At 44.8% G+C, this 20,989-nt stretch overlaps 1 protein-coding gene across 3 annotated transcripts in view; it reads left to right on the top strand.

Annotated features, from left to right (window-relative positions):
- Positions 1-20,989, top strand: part of LRCH2 (leucine rich repeats and calponin homology domain containing 2) — a 395,406-nt gene that overhangs the window by 240,371 nt on the left and 134,046 nt on the right. The window contains exon 12 of one of the 3 annotated variants that reach the window (XR_003857457.1): positions 14,423-14,500. The exons of the other annotated variants lie outside the window; for them this stretch is intronic. The gene's annotated coding sequence lies outside the window, so the exon portion shown is untranslated. The remainder of the gene's footprint in view (positions 1-14,422; positions 14,501-20,989) is intronic. 3 annotated transcript variants of the gene reach the window in all.

The raw sequence follows: 20,989 nt of genomic DNA on the forward strand, positions 1-20,989 counted from the left end.
TGTGATGCCATCTTGGCTCCCAGAGGCACATTATTGATTTTATATCTCTGAGGCTTACAGCCTTTGGTAATATAGTGCAAAAGCATTACACATGTCATTTAGAGTTTGAGGATATTGTATATTTCCCTATGCTTGAAGCCTTAATCATTCCATTATTCTGGATAATTAAATCATTTTTATGCAAGGAGCTTTTCAGATTTATGCCTTTTGTTATAATATTTTTATGTTCTACGTATGTTATACTTTCTTTAATTAGCAAATTCAGTAAGGATTGCTTATGTAAAACTCTTTTTAAAATCATGAAAGGGTTGTTTTTATCTTCAAATCATATCTTGTTTAACCTTCAATATTCCCTTGTATTTAGTTATCACTTTCTTTAGACTTAACTGCCCCTCCCCCCCCCCCCCCCCCCCTCAAAAAAGAAAAAGATTACTTTAGCTGTATCTCAAATTAGTTTCTTGGGAGCATCATATTTTCTTAAAATTCACAATACTCATTTATATTGAGAGATGAGTCCCTGCAGTTTAGGTCTTTGTGTAATGAGTCACCCAATACATGATGTCTTTGTAATTGAGTTTAACAATTTGGAGAGTTCAATAGTATTTGGTGCATGTTCAGAGTAGGCTATGCCCCTTCTTGATACTGATTGAACTGCTAACATACAATTTTTGCAACCATAAATCAGGTCTATACATGAGTAGGAGTAACCAAGGTATGGAATAAAATATTTATTCCTTACTCAGTGGATGATGTATCTCCTAGAGGCTCACATTTTTCATGTTTCTTCTGAATAATTCTGCATATCTTGTTGTCCTGGTACTCATCTGATCTCATTTTGTGTGACTTAGGGTTGGGAACAAAATTGAAGTTTCCTCCCAGGATCACAGCTCCTTCTAGTTCTGGTAGAAATAATGAAACTAGTTCAGTTGACCTTCATTTGGTGTCTACACCAATCACAATGTGATCTTTTTGTAGTTCCCCTTCACAAGGATGTACCTGCCATCTAGATCTTTTGTTTTTTCATACAAAAGTGAATTCTTTTTGTTATAAGTAAACCCAGTCCTCCTTTCTCCTTCTTTGCAGAAGCCAGGTAAGAGCATTCTATAGATCTATTTTTAAGGCTAAATTCTCTTTCCTTATGACAATGTGTTTCCTGCATTAAATAGATCCCCAGTTTTTCCTTATTGAGCTCCCTATAAAATTTGATTCTTTCAGTTAGGGGATTTAATTGCTTCACATTAAGGGTCTGATTTACTAAGGATTTTCTCCTAGGACAAGCAGGAATGGTAGTCCTCACACATGGATGACATCATCAGGTGGAGCCCGGCATGGAAAACTTTTGTTAAAGTTTCTAGAACTTTGACTGGCACACTGAGCATGTCTATGAAGGGTCCCCCTTCAGTCTCTTCTTTTTTCCGCAAAGTGTTTGCCTCACAATTGTGGAGCTCTGCTGCTTTGAGTGTTTTTTTTCTCGGTAGTTTTCTGTGCTCAGTCCCCCTTCTCCTCGGCGCTTCGATAGTGGCGTAAGTTTTTTTGTTTTTTTTCTTTCTTTTTGTGGGTGATTCCCAACAGTGCCGTTCCTCGGTGACCGCTGGTCATCATCCGCTCGCAGGCTTTTTTCATGGTGTCAGGTTTTCGCCGATGCCCGCAGACCAGGTCCATTAAGGATCCGCATGAGGTCTGTATCCTCTGCCTGGAGGCATTGCACGACATCTGGGGATGTCTATGCGATCAAATAACCCCCAAGGGTCTTTGGGCTCGATTAGACAAAATGGAGAAGCTCTTCGGATCAGAAAATCTGATCCTTCAGCTCTGGTGTTGGGCGCCTCAACTCCCTGGGGCCATGGGAAACCGATGGACATGGGTCCATCGGTGTTTGCTCCTCCTCTAGGGCCCTCACAGGAACGAGGGGCCAGGGATAGGCCCTCTTTGGCATCATCGCGTTCCAGGACCTCAGGTTCATCTTCATCCTTGGTACTGAGGAAAGACTGGGCCGAGCACTGTGGGAAGCCTCGGAAGCATAGACACCGGTCAATGTTGTCACACGGCGCCGGACTCGGGACGGCACTGGTGTCCACCGTGATGCCCCCAAAGACACCATGTGGAGAGGAGGCATCGATCTCTATCATACTCGGGAGTCCTAGGCGTTCCTCACCAATATCTGTACCGGGCACAGTGCTTCCCTGAGGCTCCGGTGGCCCCTCTTCCTCTTTCTTCTCCATCAGTCCTCATTTCGGCGGACTTCTATTAGGAACTGGACCGCAGGGTGCAACAGGCGGTGCTCCGAGCCCTTCAGGGTATTGAACCACTGGCTCCACCAGTGTCTGAGCTTGCCACTGCTGGAGCGCTTAGACATCCTCTTGGGTGTCCTGCGCACGCAGCCGCTTCTGGCGTCGTCCTCCCTCCGGAGTCATCCCCATTGTGGGATCCTCAGAGGAGGACGATGTTTCCCAAGTAAGGGCACCATCAGGGGCTTTGGTACCATGCCCAGTTTTGCCTGGTCTGACCCCCAGTCCTTCAGGGACCTCTGTGCCCTCTGTTCCATTGGTGCCCTCTGTTCCATTGGTGCCCTCTGTTCCATTGGTGCCCTCTGTTCCATTGGTGCCCTCTGTTCCATTGGTGCCCTCTGTTCCATTGGTGCCCTCTGTTCCATCGATGCCCTCAGTACCTTTGGTGCTGGGGCCGAGGGGCTTTGACAGGGGTCTTCAACAAGTGCCTGGCAGTAGTGGGTGTACACCTCTGCCATCTGAGGGTGCCCGTTTTCCCCTACTTAGATGACTGGTTGATCAAGAGTGCCACACGTAAAGGGGCCCTTTGCTCCCTATATCTAACCATTCAGGTGCTGGAATCTCTCGGGCTTGTTATCAAGTACCCGAAATCCCATCTTACCCCATCAAATCAGTTGGACTTTTTAGGAGCCTGCCTGAATATGACCCAGGCTCGGGCCTTTCTTCTTTGCGACCAAGTGCTTGCTTGGTCTGGTGAGTGTGGTGTGCTGCAGCTGAAGGGTTTGAGCCCAAATGCTGCTTTGTTTACTGGGTCACATGCATCTGTCCATGTTACCCCCTTCGCCCACTTACACATGTGGACCATTCAGTGGACTCTGGTTGCAGTGACAGCAAAACTCCCAGGAGCTCAGCACATAGGGAAGAGTCACATCATCTCTCCAGACCTTCTTGTCATGGTGGGAGAGTCTGCCCAACCTGGAGCGGGGGGGGGGGGGGGTTACCTTTCAGGCCCCCTCCGTACCAGATTGTGCTTACTATGGATGCTTCCACCATGGGCTGGGGGACGCATGCAGTAGCCATGCGGTTAAGGAGCTCTGCACAGATTCCTGACAGGAATTTTCCTCACGGAATTACTAAAATTTAATTTACCCCACAGGGGTCCCTCCTTCAACTTTTTCAAGCCGCGGTACTCCGGTAAGTTTTTAACCTGTTTTCTGTTGATTACTGTCGAGTTTGGCCCTCGCGGCCTACTGGCCGTCGACCGTACCGCGGCTCAATTTTTTCATGGCCATGGCGTCGGGGTTCCGCCAGTGCCCGGACTGTAATTGCACCATGTCCATCACAGACCCTCACAAAGTCTGTGTAATGTGTCTCAGATGTGAGCATGATGTCCTATCCTGCACCAAATGTACCCTTATGACACCAAAAGGTCGCAAGGCCAGAATGGAGAAGATGGAACTTCTCTGCCGTGCTCAAACCCCGATGCCGTCCATTGCATCGACGTCGTCAGAACCGGCACCGTCAACTTTGCGCCAGTATCGACCACCGGCCGGTGACCGTCCGGCATAGACGACCTCTCAGCCTTTAACACCCTCTACTCCCCCCTCAGGACCATGGGGACCATAGAGATAAACATCGCCACCGGCATCGAAAGTCTCGGACCATCGAGGGAGCAAAATCATCGACCTCGCCATTGTCCTAGCCGCCGTCGAAGAAACCCCGTCCAGAAAAGGCACCGACCTTTTCGGCGACCGGGTCACTGATGCAACCCTCATCCGACAGGGTATGGGGAGCTGCGACTCCACCTTTAACGGTGGTCCCTCCAGCTATGCCTCTGCCTCCTTCTTCTGTTCCGGAGCCGGGGCTGCTTGCTCCAGGTCTCCGAGAAGAACTGGACTGGATGGTTCAGGAGGCCATCAACAAGGCGATGCATAGACTACAAGTTCCTCCAGCTCAGATACCGGTACCGATTGCGGAACCGACCACTGACCCGATTCCAGCAGCATTGGCACCGCTGCTCTCGAGGATGGAAGCGCTCATGGCCGCTTTTCCACAGATAGACCCTGGGTCACCGATGGCTCCGGTGCCCTCCCTGCTTACTTTGTCATCGGGGGAAGAAACGCTGTTCCGCTTCCCTCCATCGGGAGTTCTGCCAATGCCTCAGCCATCAATGCCGATATGTCTGTCAGTGCCACTGATCCATCTATCGGTGCCGATATGTCCACCACCAAGCCATCCATTGATGCCCTCGATGCCTGCGCCGGTGCCTTCGATGCCTTCATCGGTGCCTCCAGTTATTCCTTCGAGTCCTTCTGAACCTCGACCAGAACCTTCAGGGATCCCACCACCCCGTCCTCCTCTAGTCCCTAGAGGAGCAGCTGCTGATCCCTATGATACTTGGACTGATGATTCTTCACCAGACACCAATGATTTGCCTTCACCACCTTCACCTACTGAAAGCAGAACGCGTTCTCCTCCAGAGGACCTTTCCTTTATAAATTTTGTGAAGGAGGTGTCTGAATTGGTTCCCTTCCAATTACAGATGCAACAAGATGATAGGCATCAAATGATGGAGTTGCTACAATTCCTGGATGCTCCCAAGGAAATAACCTCCATCCCTATCCACCAGGTTCTTCTGGATCTCCTCAAAAAGAACTGGGAACATCTTGGCTCTGTTGCTGCAGTCACCAGGAAAGCTGTCACCACCTATCTCGTACAGTCAGCTCCAGGCTTTCACAAACCTCAATTGGATCACCAATCTGTGGTTGTAGAATCTGCCCAGAAAAGAGCAAGGAGATCAAAACCTCACACTTCCTTTCCCCCAGGCAAGGAACAGAAATTTCTAGATACCATTGGTCGCTGTGTCTTCCAGGGATCAATGCTCATCTTCAGAATTGCCTCTTTATCAGCTCTATATGACTCAATGTAATAAGGTCTTATTTAAGCAGATACAAGACTTGACAGACTCCCTGCCTCAGCAATTTCAAGAGCAACTCCAAACCCTAGTAAACAAGGGTTTTGAGGCAGGCAAACATGAGATCAGATCATCTTACCATATCTTTGACACTGCTACCAGGGTATCTGCAGCTGCTATTTCGGCAAGACGATGGGCCTGGCTCAAGTCTTCCAATCTTCGCCCTGAAGTACAAGACAGATTATCTGACCTACCTTGTGTAGGAGATAATCTGTTTGGCGAGCAGATTCAACTCACAGTGGCGGAACCCAAGGACCATCATGAGACCCTAAGACAGCTCTCTCTGATGCCTTCTGAGTATTTTTCAAAACAGCCCTTCCGAAAGGACTCTTAAGAAGTCATTCTTCCGCCCGAAGAAATCCTACCCGCCATCAGTTGGAACCCGTTCTACGAGACCGTTTCAAAAAACCCAGTCTCGTCAGATACGAAAACAAAAATCGCAAGCAGCTCCTCAACCAGCTCCTGCTTCCGGCTTTTGACTCCTGCACAGAGAGCAGCAGCCAGCTACCATTGCCCCACATACCAGTGGGAGTCGATTGTGCCATTTCAACAACATGTGACACTCGATCACCTCAGACCAGTGGGTCCTGGCAATAATTGCTCAGGGTTATCATTTGAACTTTCTCTCCATTCCACCGGACTCCCCACCTCTACTGAAGTGGAGAACATCCAATCACTCTGTCCTTCTGGAACAGGAGGTCTCCCTCCTCTTCCAGTCCAAGGCAATAGAACCAGTACCCTACTCTCAGCACGGCCTAGGGTTCTATTCCTGATACTTTCTAATCCCCAAAAAATCGGGAGGCGTTCGTCCAATCCTGGACCTACGTGCTCTCAACAAGTACCTCCAGCGAGAGAAGTTCAAAATGGTAACCTTGGGCTCTCTTCTTCCTCTTCTACAAAGAGGAGACTGGTTCTGCTCTCTAGATCTCCAGGACGCATACACTCATATCTCGATAATTCCATCCCATCGCAAATACCTGAGGTTTCTAGTAGGCCCCAAGCACTATCAGTACCGAGTGCTTCCATTCGGCCTCGCATCTGCACCACGAGTCTTCATAAAATGCCTCTTCATAGTTGCAGCCTTCCTCAGGACTCAATGTGTCCACTTCTACCCCTATCTAGACGATTGGTTAATCAGGGCTCCCATTCAGCACGCTGCTCTGTCATCCCTACATCTTACCCTACACACTCTAATTTCACTCGGATTTCTCGTCAACTATGACAAATCCTACTTAGTCCTATCTCAAACCTTATCGTTCATTGGGGCAGACTTGGACACCTTGCAGGCAGGCTTTTGTGCCTCGACAGCGAGCTCTCACTCTCGTGTCTCTTGCACACCAGCTGCAGTCTCAGCACTCCGCGACTGCACACTACTTTCTCATCCTCCTGGGACACATGGCGTCCTCAGTTCAGGTCACCCCAATGCCCAATTGGCCATGAGAGTCATGCAGTGGACTGTAAGGTCACAATGGACTCAATCCATTCAGCCCCTGTCGACCATTGTCCACGTAACAGACTCTCCCCGTCAGTCTCTCGCCTGGTGGAGAAATCAGGACAATCTCCTCCAAAGCTTGCCCTTCCAGGCTCCAGACCCTCAAATAACACTCACCACCGATGCTTCCAACTTCGGCTGGGGAGCCCACGTGGCTGATCTGCAGACACAAGGATCTTGGTCTCCAGAGGAAGCCAAACACCAAATAAATTTCCTGGAGCTTCGAGCAATCAGATATGCTCTCAGGGTATTTCAGGATCGCCTAATCCTAATCCAGACGGACAGCCCAGGTGGCCATGTGGCCATGTGGTACATCAACAAACAGGGAGGGACGGGCTCCTACCTTCTGTGTCAGGAAGCTGCACAGATATGGGCAGAGGCCCTCTCCCACTCGATATACCTCAGAGCCACCTACTTGCCGGGAGTGGACAATGTGTTGGCAGACATGCTAAGTCGCACCTTTCAGCCGCACGAGTGGTCTCTCAACCTCTCAGTAGCGAACTTGATCTTCCAACAATGGGGTTATCCTCAAATAGACCTCTTTGCGTCACCTCAAAACTGCAAAGTAGAGAACTTCTGCTCTCTCACTCGCAGCAAACACTATCAGCCAAGAGACGCGTTCTCACTCTCATGGACAACCGGTCTCCTTTATGCATTCCCTCCACTTCCACTTCTCTCGAAGACTCTCGTGAAGTTACGTCAGGACAAGGTAACCATGATCCTGATAGCACCTCACTGGCAACGCCAAGTGTGGTTTCCAATACTTCAGGATCTCTCCATTCGCAGGCACACATTCCCTTGGGAAAGGACCCGCTTCTAATAACTCAAAACAGCGGGTGCCTACGCCACCCCAACCTTAAAGCTTTGTCCCTGACGGCATGGATATTGAAAGATTAATCCTTCAGCCATTTAACCTTTCTGAACCAGTTTCTCGTGTCCTCATTGCTTCACGGAAGCCTTCCATGAGAAAATCGTATTCTTACAAATGGACCAGGTTTACGTCATGGTGCTCTTTTCAGTCCCTTGACCCCTTTTCCTGTCCAATCACGAAGTTTCTGAACTATCTCTGGCACTTGTTAGTCAGGTCTAAAAACTTCCTCCATCAAAATGCATGTCGGTGCGGTAGCTGCCTTCCATAAAGGTGTCGGGGATGTTCCCATTTCATTACAACCCCTTGTAACACGTTTTTTGAAGGGCTTGCTTCACCTCAAGCCTCCTCTCCGTCCTCCGGCCCCTTCTTGGGACCTCAACCTCGTTTTGGGTCGGCTCATGAAACCACCATTCGAGCCTCTTCAATCTTGTGACCCTCGATATCTCATATGGAAAGTGATTTTCCTTTTGGCAATCACTTCCGCTCGCAGAGTTAGTGAATTACAGGCTCTAGTTACCTATCTGCCTTAGACTAAACTTCTGCAGGACCGCACAGTACTCCGCACTCACCCTAAATTCTTGCCTAAGGTAGTTTCGAAATTTCATCTCAATCAATCTATTATACTACCTACCTTTTTTTCCCTGGCCCCATTCCAATCCAGGAGAGCAGGCTCTGCATGCCCTTGACTGCAAACTGGCTCCAGCGTTCTACCTAGACCGTACAGATGCCCACAGGAAAAGCACTCAGTTGTTTGTCTCTTTCCATCCTATCAAACTGGGGCAGCCTGTGGGTAAGCAGACTCTCTCCTCCTGGTTGGTGGACTGAACATAAGAAAATGCCATACTGGGTCAGACCAAAGGTCCATCAAGCCCAGCATCCTGTTTCCAATAGTGGCCAATCCAGGCCATAAGAACCTGGCAAGTACCCAAAAACTAAGTCTATTCCATGTAACCATTGCTAATGGCAGTGGCTATTCTCTAAGTGAACTTAATAGCAGGTAATGGACTTCTCCTCCAAGAACTGCATATCCTTTTGCTATCAGCAAGTGGGCATTCCACTTCAAGACCGTGTTAAAGCACACTCTGTGAGGGCCATGGCAACTTCAGTAGCACACCTACGCTCGGTGCCACTTCCTGACATTTGCAGGGCTGCCACCTGGAGTTCTCTCCATACCTTTACAGCTTAGACAAAGCCGGAAGACAAGATTCCATCTTCGGCCAGTCTGTTTTGCGCAACCTATTTACACTGTGACGTACCAACGCCCTTCCGCCTGCCCAGTGGGGTTCAGGATGCCCTCGGCCAAATTTCATCCCAGGCCTAGTGCCTTGCACACCTGGGTACATTTGGTGCACACTCGGACATCCTCAGCTTGGTACTCACCCATATGTGAGGACTACCATCCTGCTTACCCTGTGAGAAAGCAAATGTTGCTTACCTGTAACAGGTGTTCTCACAGGACAGCAGGATGTTAGTCCTCACGAAACCCGCCCGCCGCCCCGTGGTGTTGGGATCGTAGCGTTTTCTTATTTTATTTTTGGCACTACCTGTATCTTTTTAACAAGACTGAAGGGGGACCCCTGCTGGCTGCAGGGTTAGTGCCATGCTGGGCATGCCCAGTAGGGGCCAGTCAAAGTTCTGGAAACTTTGACAGAAGTGTTCCGTGATTGGGCTCCATCCTGTGATGTCACCCATATGTGAGGGCTAACATCCTGCTGTCCTGTGAGAACACCTGTTACAGGTAAGCAACATTTGCTTTACTATTTAACATTTCTTAACCTCACTTTTAAGATCTATGTCTATAGGGCCCAGCAATCATCCCTTTCCCTTATTTTAAGTCAAGTAAACCTACACTGTTTTCATCAAAACAAATGTAAGTTGAGAATCTAGAGCCATTCCCATTAATTTCAGTAACCTCTGCCATTTCCATATAAATAGGAAGAAAATAAGCATTACATTTTAGTGAAATAAAAACAATTCCTATGCTTTAAATTGATAGTTTACATTCGATTAGCACTTGATGTGCTATTATATTTTAAATTCATCACTGTACCATAATCATGCAAAAACGTTATTCTTTATATAGGGGCCATCATAACACCCATGCCGAGGTTACTTAATATATTTTTTCACCTTTTGGTGCATATGGGTGCTGTTTAATCTTTGGTCCATAATTGACCTTTTTGTTAATTTTTGTTTTATATTGATTGCATGTAAAAGCAAAAAAAAACACTTCCCTATATTTCTTGAAGGGAGGTAAGTGTTGCCCAGTTGGTAGACCATTATAGCCCTGTCCAGTATCAGTTACTCTAACTTTTCTTTTTCATCATCTTCATCAGTCAGACATTTTCCTGTTCCAGTGATCTTAAAATCTTCTTTCTTTTATATCGCTCTTATGATTATTTAGAATGGTTTCTCTTCCACTTTTTGCTCTTGAGCTTTTCCTTTGGAAAAAATTCCATCTGGGATTCTTCTTTTTCCTGTAACAGGTGTTTTCACAGGACAGAAGATGTGGTTAGTGCAGTTAGTATAGCTGTGTTTAAAAAAGGATTGGATAAGTTCTTGGAGAAGAAGTCCATTACCTGCTATTAATTAAGTTGACTTAGATAATAACCACTGCTATTACTAGCAACGCTTGTTGCGGTCTCGGTCGCAAGTCTTGTGACCGAGCCCTTACCTTCATCCCCGGGGCGCCGACGTCGGGCTTCAGTGCTCGGGCCTTCTTCTCCTGCCCCGCTACAGCGATGGCAGGACCCGCTGCTGGTCGGGCCTGCTCTGGTTGCCTCGCCGCGGCGTCTTCACAAGGGAGACGCCGCCGAGTCTCGAGGCTTGACCCCTCCCCTTTTGGACGCTCGTGCGCATGGGGCGGGGTGGTTTGAACGGCTTTTCTTGTTGGACTGTGAGCCGTCCCTGGGAGTGACGTCAGACGCCGGTAATGTTTAAACCCGGCATCTGACTGTTTTTAGTTGCTTGGCAACAAGGTTCGTGCTTGTGCTGGCTGCAGCATTTTGGCTCTGCTTAGTCAGGATCTTCAATTAGTATTTTTTCTTGTTTTTGTTTCACTCCAGCTTAGATTTTTAGCTTCAGTTCCAGCTTCAGGATCTTCAGCTTGTTTTCTTGGTTTCTGCTGCTGGCCTGTTTTTGTTTCTTGCACTTGCCACTTGCCTCGACCAAGGTTAGTCACATCCATCCATCTTCCTCTCACTGATCTCCTAAGTCCCAGCGGTCCGGGATCTCACGGGTGAAGACTTCAGTTCCATGTTCAGCTTGGCACCGCCTCCCGGCCTACGTCTTTTCAGCGGAGTGTACTTCCTCTCACACCATCTCACTTCGTTAGGCCGGTCCAAGGGTCCACCGCTATGCTCGCGACAATGGTAACATGGGATAGACTTAGTTTTTGGGTACTTGCCAGGTTCTTATGGCCTGGATTGGCCACTGTTGGAAACAGGATGCTGGGCTTGATGGACCCCTGGTCTGACCCAGTATGGCATGTTCTTATGTTCTTACTTCCTTCTGGTATGTTAATTTTTTCCTTTTGGCCCCAGCCTCTCACCAGAACAGGTCCTTTTCCTTTTCTGACCCTTCACTGGAATCCTTATTTTCCCCTCATAGAAACATAGAACATGATGACATACAGCCCATCTAGTCTGCCCACCTTCATCTCCTGTTTGGCTTTATATTTCCTTTATCTCCCTTAGAAATTATCTGTGCTTGTCCCATGCTCTCTTAATTTCTGTTATGGTCTCCATCACTTCCTCAGTGAGGCTCTTCAATGCATTCACCACTCTTTCTGTAAAGAAATATTTCCTTAGATTACTCTTGAGTCTATCTTGTGATCCTTCATGTCAGAGCTTCCTTTCCATTGAAAGAGACTTGCCTCTTGTGCATTTATTCCTTGGAAGTATTTAAATATCTATCATGTCTTCGCTTTTCCTCCTTTTCTCAGGGAATTGTCCATTTTAGTAGCTGGCCTTTGGACTGACACGTGGGACAAATTTGCAAAGATCTTTATCCATTTTTCTTTATATAGAATGTATTCTGCTTTTCATTTTTGTTCATAAAATCCTACTATCTTATTTTTTTTTTCCTCATTTGGTTATTGTTTGAGATTGCATGCTTATTTTGTATTGTGTATAGGTGTTAAATTTTTGCATTCATCTTTTGGTTGTGTAATCAACTTTTCTTTCTAACCAATAGTAAAAGCCCATCCAAGGAAGAGGAAATTCTGTGAAATGTAGGAAGTGTATAATTGAGATGTATGGTAGAATCAAACCCTCATTTCCTTTTTCCTTTATCCCCCTTACAAAGCCTTTTTGATCCCCTTACTCTCCCTTTTTCACTTCCTATTCCCTCCCTCACACTGGTTCCCCTAACAACCCCCTCACTTACCCAGGTTTACTCCAAACACCTGATCCCCTCACCCTAGTTGCCCCCACGAGCCCCTCAGTCACCCTGGATTATTACCCTCATTCATCCTGGTTCACTCCCTCCCCCTACCTATGAACCCCTTAGTTACCCCCGTTCACTCCTCCTTTCCCCAGATTCACTTACTCCCTGCCCCCACCCCAGATCCCTGATCTGTTCATGCTGTTCCCCACACCCTGTGATCCCTCATTCACTCTCCCTGCTCACCTCCCCCCAAATCCCTTCACTCACCAGCTCCTTTTGGCCGAAGAGGAGAGGGATGGCGGTCTTGCATTGTTTCCAGCAGATCTTCCCTCCTTTCCTGTTGGGGCCCGAGCAGCCTGCTTTGAGCCATGGGGTTCAAAGGGTGCCATTCATGGTCCAACAGGGGACAAGGGAGGATGAGCCGATGGCACTGCAAGACAGCCCTTGTTGTCCGCCCTCTTTTTTGGCCAGTAGTAGCCATTGAGTGAGAAGGTCTGGGAGGCTGAGAGAGAATAAATATGCTGTCCACTGTCACCATTATTTCTATTCTGGGTTGGGCTCAAGTGCTATACAGAGAGGGGGGCGGAGCTGGAAAGTACAGAGAGGGAGGGGGTGGGGTACAGTTTGCAAACCGGCAATGCAGGTCTCCTCTTTATTATTTAATCCAGCTTGTGTGGCTCTGTTATAAAGGGAAATATACACTTTTGAAATAATATTAAAATGGATTCAGGTCTGGGCTTTAACTGGGCCATTTGAAGATTTTTGCTTTCTTCTTGCTAAGCCATTCCATTATTGCTTTTCCTTTGTGCTTAAGATCATTGTCCTCAAAGGTGAATCTTCTCCCCAATCTCAGATCATTGGCATGCTGGAACAGATTTTCCTCCCGGAACTGCCTGTACTTTTCACCATCCATCTTTCCCTCAGTTTTCAAAAATCACCCTGTCCCTGCTACTGGAAAGCATCACCACAACATAATACTGCCACCACCATGCTTTACTGTAGGGATGGTGCAGCAGGGTGATATACTGTTTTGTTAACACCACACATTGCTTAGCATTGAAATCAAAAAGTTCCACTATGGTCTTATCAGACCACAAAATCTTCTTCCATATATGTGCAGTGTCCCCTAAGTGTTTCTTTGCTAATGCTATGTGGCACATCATATGGTTTTTCTTTAGCAGTAGCATACTTTTTGCCATCTTCCCATACAGGCCCTGTTTGTAGAGTAATCTTGAAATTGTTGATCAGTCATAATTTTCCTCTGTCTCATTCAAACTTCAGTAGTGCTTTTAAAGTAATCTGAAGCCTCACAATGATTTTCCACAGAAGCAGTTTCCTTAACCTACAGCTTCTAACTTCTAGCCTGATTGCAGCAGTGTCTTGGTAGTGCCAAACTGTTTCCATTTTACAATAATGGATTTTAAAGTGCCTCAAGGGTTATCGCACATATTGAAATTTTCTTACAGCCTTCCCCCAATTTGTATTTTTGAATGATGTTATCCTGGAGTTCTTTTGGCAGCTCCTTGTTTAGAATGTTTTGGCCTTTGCTTCATATTTACTTCATACAGCAGAAACAGCTTGATTTTTCATCCAGGAGTGTTCAGATCATTTCTACTACGATTAAGGCAGTTTTTTGAACTGGAACAAATGTGTCTTTGCTATGACAAAGGGTGTGAAGATTTATGCAATCCAGACTGTTTTTTGGAATGTTTCTATACTTGTTCTTTCATTAGTGTAGAGCATGGATAAGCAATTTGGTCCTGGAATACCACAAACAGGTTTTCAGGATATCTCCGATGAATATACATGAGATGCATGCAAACAAGCCTCATGCATATTCATGGTAGATATCCTGAAAACCAGACTTGCCTGTGGCACTCCAGGAAACAGAGTTGCTTACACCTGGTATAGAGTATTTTGTAGATCAGTGAAATAAACTTCTAATTTAATGCATTTTGATTTATAATTTTTAATAGCAGAAAGTGGAAAATGTGCAAAGGTGTGAACTTTTACAAGGCACTATATACAAAATGAGGAAGAATATGACAGAAATTCAAATACTTCATAAATGAAATGAATTTTTGTGCAATTCTGATGAGTTTTCTGTGTTTTATTAGTAACTATTGCTATATATTAGCACGGTCTTAAAATATGAAAAAATTGTGCTGTAGTTTGGTGCCTGCATAGTTGGTGACATACTCTGTGTTCACAGTTTTTTTTTTTTTTTCCAATTTATGTAGAATAACTTGTCATTTGGCACCGTTTGGAATTGCATGTTCTTGAATTTCTACCTAGTCTATAATAACGATTTACTATCCCTCTTTTTAGCACTTACTCTTTCAACATTTTAATTCTTTCCATCCTTTACTTTTTAATTTTATATACTAATGACTCCTCCATCCTCTCCCACCTTCATCTTCTGCTTCCTTTCATCTTTGTGTTTGGTTGGTGTACGTGAAATGTGAAAACAGACGGAGACCATTAAGTTATAGAACATCATTCAGTGAAAAACTGTTCCAGAGGACCAGGGCCGCAGGACGTGCATCAAGGTATCTTGTGTTAATTGAACTTAAACTGTTAAAAATGCCTTGCTGGGCAAAGTAAAATTACCTGAGTATTTTGCCAAGAAAGATGTAGCTTTAATTTTACATATCTAAGTATGGTTAAACTGTGAGTAGGACCTCAGTCAAGCATGAATTGGATAATTTTGTTTGTGTTCAACTTTGTTGATAGTAAAACATTTGCATCTCTAAAAATAATTGACAAATTAATGGGTAGCCATTATTTTCTCTAAATTAATGTGGTGTATTTTTTTAAATTATTTTTATATAAAACAATAAACAGCCTTTCTAAGTTTCCCATGGTAGCCATGAAACAATTTGATGATATAAATTAATATAATTTGTCATCTAAAAATGCAAATCTTCTTAGTGTCAGTATTTCAGAATAATTTAAGGGCCCTTCTGATTGTCTAATATGCTACGGTTCTTCACTATATGTGGTTGTGGTAAGGATAGAAGGACTTTGGTATTAAACTATTTTCTGTCGATAAGTAGTCTGAATTAGCCATTACATATGGGGTGATATCATCTGACAGCACTGAATGGACTCATCTCTCCAATCTAGTAGAGCTTTGAGCTCTACTGATCATATACTGGAGTTCCTGCATGGGTTTTGCCTCATGAGTCTCCTCAGTCCATACCAGAGCTAATCTGACTATGTAGTCTACTTTCAAAGAGGCAAGTAGGTATTCCATGGCTAATTCATCCTGCTGTCTATGGAAAACACTGTTTATGGTAAGCAAATTTGCTTTTTCTGTTGAGAAGCAGCCTGAATTAGCCATTACATGTGGGGAGTCCCAAAATGAGGATTTCAGCGGTGCAGTTACTTAGTAAGCATTCTAGCCTCACCAACTGCCACGAATCATGTTATCAATGCCTTGGGCTGGATGATGACCAGAACTGCCGTGCCTGTGGACATATGTCCTTGCACTTGCAGAGGTCTAGGGCCCTTGAAATCGAGGAACTGTGTAAATCTATCTGGAGTCACAGTAGATCCTCGTCTCACAGTGGAGCCTGAAATGGCTAATTCATCCTATCATCTATGGAAAACATCATTTATGGTAAGCAATCTTGATTTTTCTTAATAAAGGGGGGCATCAGATTGCTTACTAAAATCAGAGAACTAATTAAAATTGCTCTCTAAAATCTGAATCATTGCAGTTGCACCATTGTCATTTTTAAGGTTAATGCAAATTCTTTTTAAAGACATGAAGTAGGAATGTATAGTCATTTAGTGCTACCTTTAATGTAACATTCCTCAGACTGCATACTATAATGTCAAGTACTCCTACTTTAGATTTTTTTTAAAATAAAATTAAAGATGCGTTGTCAGGTTGAATTCCCAACATTGTGGTTTATACATCAACAATATTTGTCCAGTACTTAAGTTTGCTCTCTTCTAGGAGTAACTGACCTACAAATAATTGTTTTTATTGTTGCTGATAGTGATTTAAAAAAACCAAAACAAAACTGGATCTCACCAGTGGAGGGTCCATGGTTAGTATTGATAATGAGCACTATTTGTCCTCTGGAGTAGCCTGTCAGATTGCATCATCAACTTGTAGTGGTTCTTAAGAAAAAAAAAAAATTCTTATAACCATAGACGCATACTGGTGACCCCATTTATTTAACCTTCTCTGCAGACTAGTTAGCATGGGAAAAAAGTAGATTCTTGCCCTCTCCTACTCCATGACTTCCCTCTTCCCCTCCTTTTTTCCTTTCTCACTTATGCCTTCCATTTCTTGTCAAAAAAAAAAATCCAGTTTTCCCACGCCTGTTGAAGTTTTAATCATGCTCCTTCCATGCAGGTTATTACAGTTCTCATGGAAACCTGATGTTGCACCACTACTGTTAGGATTGTATTCAACATACTGTATAGGCTACCAATTACTTTCTTGGAAGCCTGATGCTCCTATACCACTTCAGTTTTAGGCTGCAACTGCTGTTCTGTGCAGATTACCTCCAGTGCTTCTTTACCATTCTCTCTGCCAAAAAGGATCCTTTGAGCTTATCACACACACTTTTTAATTCATTTGGGGGGTCACATGCTGCATATCTTTACAGGTGGTGTTGTATGTTGCTTATCTGTATGGTTGTAAATATATTCATAATAGTTTATTTGTAGCTCTTAACAACTCAAGACTAATTTTAAAGAGCTTAAAGGATGTGACAATCTTAGTAACATTACCTAAAGTATCGGTAGACTCCCTTTCATTTTTACTTAAAGGGTCCTTAGGGAGCATAGGGATGGATTTTAAAAGACTAGGCCAAATTGTTTTTGTAATTAAACAATCTCTTTGCTCCTTGAGGCAGTTTGTTAATAAACTGCCAGAAGAGCTCTGCACAGAGCAGGCAGCACTGTTGGTGTTCTAAGTCGCTTTCCAGAAAGCCAAGGGCCCCTTGTATCATGAATCAGAGCTGTCTGAGTAGCTGCAGATATATAGTCAGTAAGAGAAGAGACCTGGTACTAGCCTTAAAAAAAAAATTCTTAAAATCAAACATCCTAGAAAAAGGGGGCCCTACTTATTTCAAAAGTGACACTTAAAAATATATATATAATATATTCTTTTCTCTGAAGATAAGTGAATCATTGATCACATGTGTGGATAACATAATTGCACTCAATGCCAATGGCATGTTTTACAGATCTTGCTTCAAAGTGTTAGGAAACTTTTGAGAAATTTTGTCCCTATAAAATACTTGGTTATTTTCTGTTTGTAAAAATGGACCTTTCTAAAGTAGTGATCTTAGCTTTGGTTTCATCTGGTTGTTTTTATTTCACCATTATTTTATATTTTTTTGATTAAATTTTTCTAACCACAATGTAGTTTAATATTTTAAAATATATTTCTATGGTCTTCCACTCATTGAGTTACTTTGTTTTTAATGGAGACATACATTTCTTCTTTTCATTTTATTGTTTTTTTTATATGTCATGTCTAAAAAGACCACCAATAGCTTCAAGTTTTGCCTCAAGTGCTAACAAAACATTTAATTTGATTTGATTTAAATTCTGCCTTTTAGCACTTCAAAGTGGATTACATTCAGGCACTTTAGGTATTTCCCTATCCACACAGGGCTTCAACTGAAGGCCAGGATTTATCAAAATGCACTAAATATCGCATGCGATAGGAAAAGGGGTGTGTTTTATGGTAATAGTCAGTTTATTGCAATTTGCGCAAATTGTGATAACTTTTTCGCACTTTGCAATAAGTGCCAGAATTGATGTATTTCCTACATACAACCACTGGAGGGGGGGGGGGAGAGAGAGAGAGAGAGAGAGACTAGTCATAATGCCTTCACGCTAGATAGGTATTTATATCTCTATGGGAGGCCCACCTAGTAACTTGAGGTGAGGTTTAGGTATAGGTGTAAGGGTTAGGGGCTACTTTGACATTCAAAGTGAGACGAACAGAACAGTGCTCTCTTATGAAGATTTGATGACCTTCGGAGTGAGGAAACTCAACCAAAGATGAGATTTGTGCAATGTTCTTTCAACCTAACTTGATGTTACCCAGGTAGAGAAGTCCATCTCTCTCTCTCTCTCTCTCTCTTTCTCCCCCAGGAGGGCTCGGCGAAAAACATCACAACCACGATAAAGCCCTATCACACAGCTTTACACAAATGAAAAAGGTGTAGTTAAAATTTGCGTTACAGCCGTGCGATATGGCTTCGCAAAACTGTGAGCCCAGCCCACTTGGCCAAAATTCCCATCCCCAATATCCTCCCCTTTTTCTCATTTGCATCGCACCAAACGTTATGGTGCTTTCGCATGCGTTAATTGCATTTTCGCATGCATTAAGACTTTTTTGCATGTGAAAACGCCTTAACGCATGCAAAAACGCCATATAGCACTTTGATAAATGACCCCCTAAGCTTGTACCCGAAGCAATAGAGGGTAAAATGACTTACCCAAGATCACAAGGGAGTAGCAGTGGGTTTTGGCTTCCCTGGTTAATACTGCACTGCTTTAACCACTAGGTGACAACTCCACTGACGACATGAGCCATCACCAGATCTGCTTTAAATGATTGGAAAGGGAAAATTACTCTTTGTAACATCTGCTTTATGATGTAACCATGGGCAAGCTAATTTTGCAGGTACTGCAAAATTAGCTGGAGGTCTGTCTTACTTTGAAAGATTGGATCAATTGAATCAGTGCTGAAGGTGAAAATAAAGGATCACTGAGCCACACCAACCACTCCTTCAGCACCCAAGGAAAGGCCCAAGAGATGAGTTTTGCTGTCACCAACTCAGCCCGAGCATCAGACTCTGAGCACTTGAGCATGAAACCAAAGAAAGATGGCACCAAAAGTTGATTGTAGGTGCAGGAGCATTGGAACTGATCTTCAGTGATGTATGGCTCTGAAATCTAGTGGATTCTGGAGGCTGTTTTCTGACCTTCAAGCAACTGCTTCTAAAATTTATCTCTGCCCTCTATCCAAGGCACTCGTCATGATGGTTTTCAAAAGTTTAGCTTTAACCTGTAGAGAAACTTGGTCTACCTTCCAAGTCCCATTACACCTTTGATTCTGCAGTTTTTCAGCAAGAGCACCAATTGAGAATAATGGAGATGGTAGCGCAGTGTGTAAAAAGTGCAGAATGACATGCGTTGACAAGTTGCTCCCCTCTTGGAGTGCTGAGCGACTAATCTGTGCTTGCTTCCCCTTTAGCACTGACTGTTTCAGCACCAATACTAGGCTTTCTTTGCAGATGCTCTGATTTGGGCTCAGAGAGGAAGCGTCTACAGCTCTTCAGCACTAACCAGTTCTGAGGGTTACTATTTGGTGCGAAAAGACAGTTGACTGAAGGGTCCATGTCCATTTACCGTTGATCTCTAGTTTTCTGTGAAAGTGAGTCCGAGGAGTCACGGGGATCCTTATATAGGTCACATGAGCTTGGTTCTAAGGAAGAATAGTCACCCAACCTTCCCTTGGAACTCTCAGCTCCACAGGCAAGGAATAAGACCCCACCTGAGGAACTGTCTGCCTTTGATTTAATAAAGGTAATGACTGAGGACAACCCTTTAAACCTTCAAATCAAAGTACCTTGAATAAGAGTTGGTGGTACCCTTCTACCTGTTGTGTTTAAGGCATAGTGGACCCTTGGTCGCAATGGAGATGACTCCGCCCATGGGGAGGAGCCCCGTGGGGAACGACTGCAATAGGCTGACACAGATAGCAGACACAGTATGGATAGAGTCTTTATTGTACTGCTGTAGATAGATGGTGAAAGCAGGAAGGTAAGGCACTGATCCACGAAGTGCCAATACGTTCAACAGGCTCAGAAGTATAGTCTCACCCAGATGTTCACGATAGGTGGGAGCCCGCAGTGCGGGTAATGCTGCGGCTGGTGGGTGGAGTTGGAGTGCCGGATCATAGAGGTACTCACAGAATGAAGGCATCTTCCTGGTGGTAAAATGGTGGGACCGAAGGTCAGTGGTGCAGGATATAAGGTAGATAGGCCCTCGAGGAGCGAGTACTCAATGGTCCAATATCCTGAAAGTAGAATAGAGAGAGAGACTCCTGAGGAGCGGTTGTCTTAGCTAGTGAGGAACCCTGAAGGGAAGTTGGAAGCGAGAGACCCCCGAGGAGCAGGTGTCTAGAGCTTCTTACTGGAGCGAGATCCTTAGCATGAAAGCGGTGTCTAAGCTGGCAGCTTAGAGCAGTCAGAATAGCGGAGCGAAGTCTTTGCTAACTCAAAGTGGTAGGGAGGCGGGGGCTAGATATACCCGGAGGTACTGACGTCATGCAGTGGGGCTGCCCCAGAGGTTCCCGCCATGACATGTATTTGAGCATAGGAGATGTGCGCGCTCGCGCCCTAGGAGGCCACAGGAGTGAGCATGGTGGATGGGGACGCCCATGCTGGTTCGGAAACGCCGAGGCCCTCTGTACCGGAGGTAGCCATCTTGCCCAAAGAGAGTGAAAGGGGAAAAAAAGAGGTAAGGCAGAGCGGTCGCAGCCGTCTGTGACCACCGGACGCAACACTACCCTCTTTATTAGGATGTATTTCAAACATAGGAAAAGCCACAAACTAGACATACAATACTAAATACAGTGGCTGAGTGATTCTTTTGGTCCTAATTGCTGCACCAGTTTGTGGTCGTCATATCAGTCGTGGAAAGGGCAAAGAGCCAAAGACACATGCCTCATTACTTCAAGATGTAAGAAGGAGACCAAGATTTTATATCAACAATTGTGTTTTTAAGTAAACCATTGTCATAGTTGGATCTTTTGGATAATAAGAGAAGTACAAATTATGCCTATTGAAGTGCCTTTCCAGAAGAGCATTGATGCTTGTCGAGGACCTGCTCAGATTGGAAATCTCCTCCCTCTTGTAGGTCAAAGCGGTTGAACATATCCCACCATGGAGAGATGGCAAAGATTGTTTCAGGTACTTTTGATCTTCCCCTCCAGAAATTGGAGGATTTCATCACATCCGAGACCCAAGGACACTGAACAATACTGCAAGAGAGAA

Source organism: Rhinatrema bivittatum, chromosome 6 (assembly GCF_901001135.1).
Source record: "Rhinatrema bivittatum chromosome 6, aRhiBiv1.1, whole genome shotgun sequence".
NCBI lineage: Eukaryota > Metazoa > Chordata > Amphibia > Gymnophiona > Rhinatrematidae > Rhinatrema > Rhinatrema bivittatum.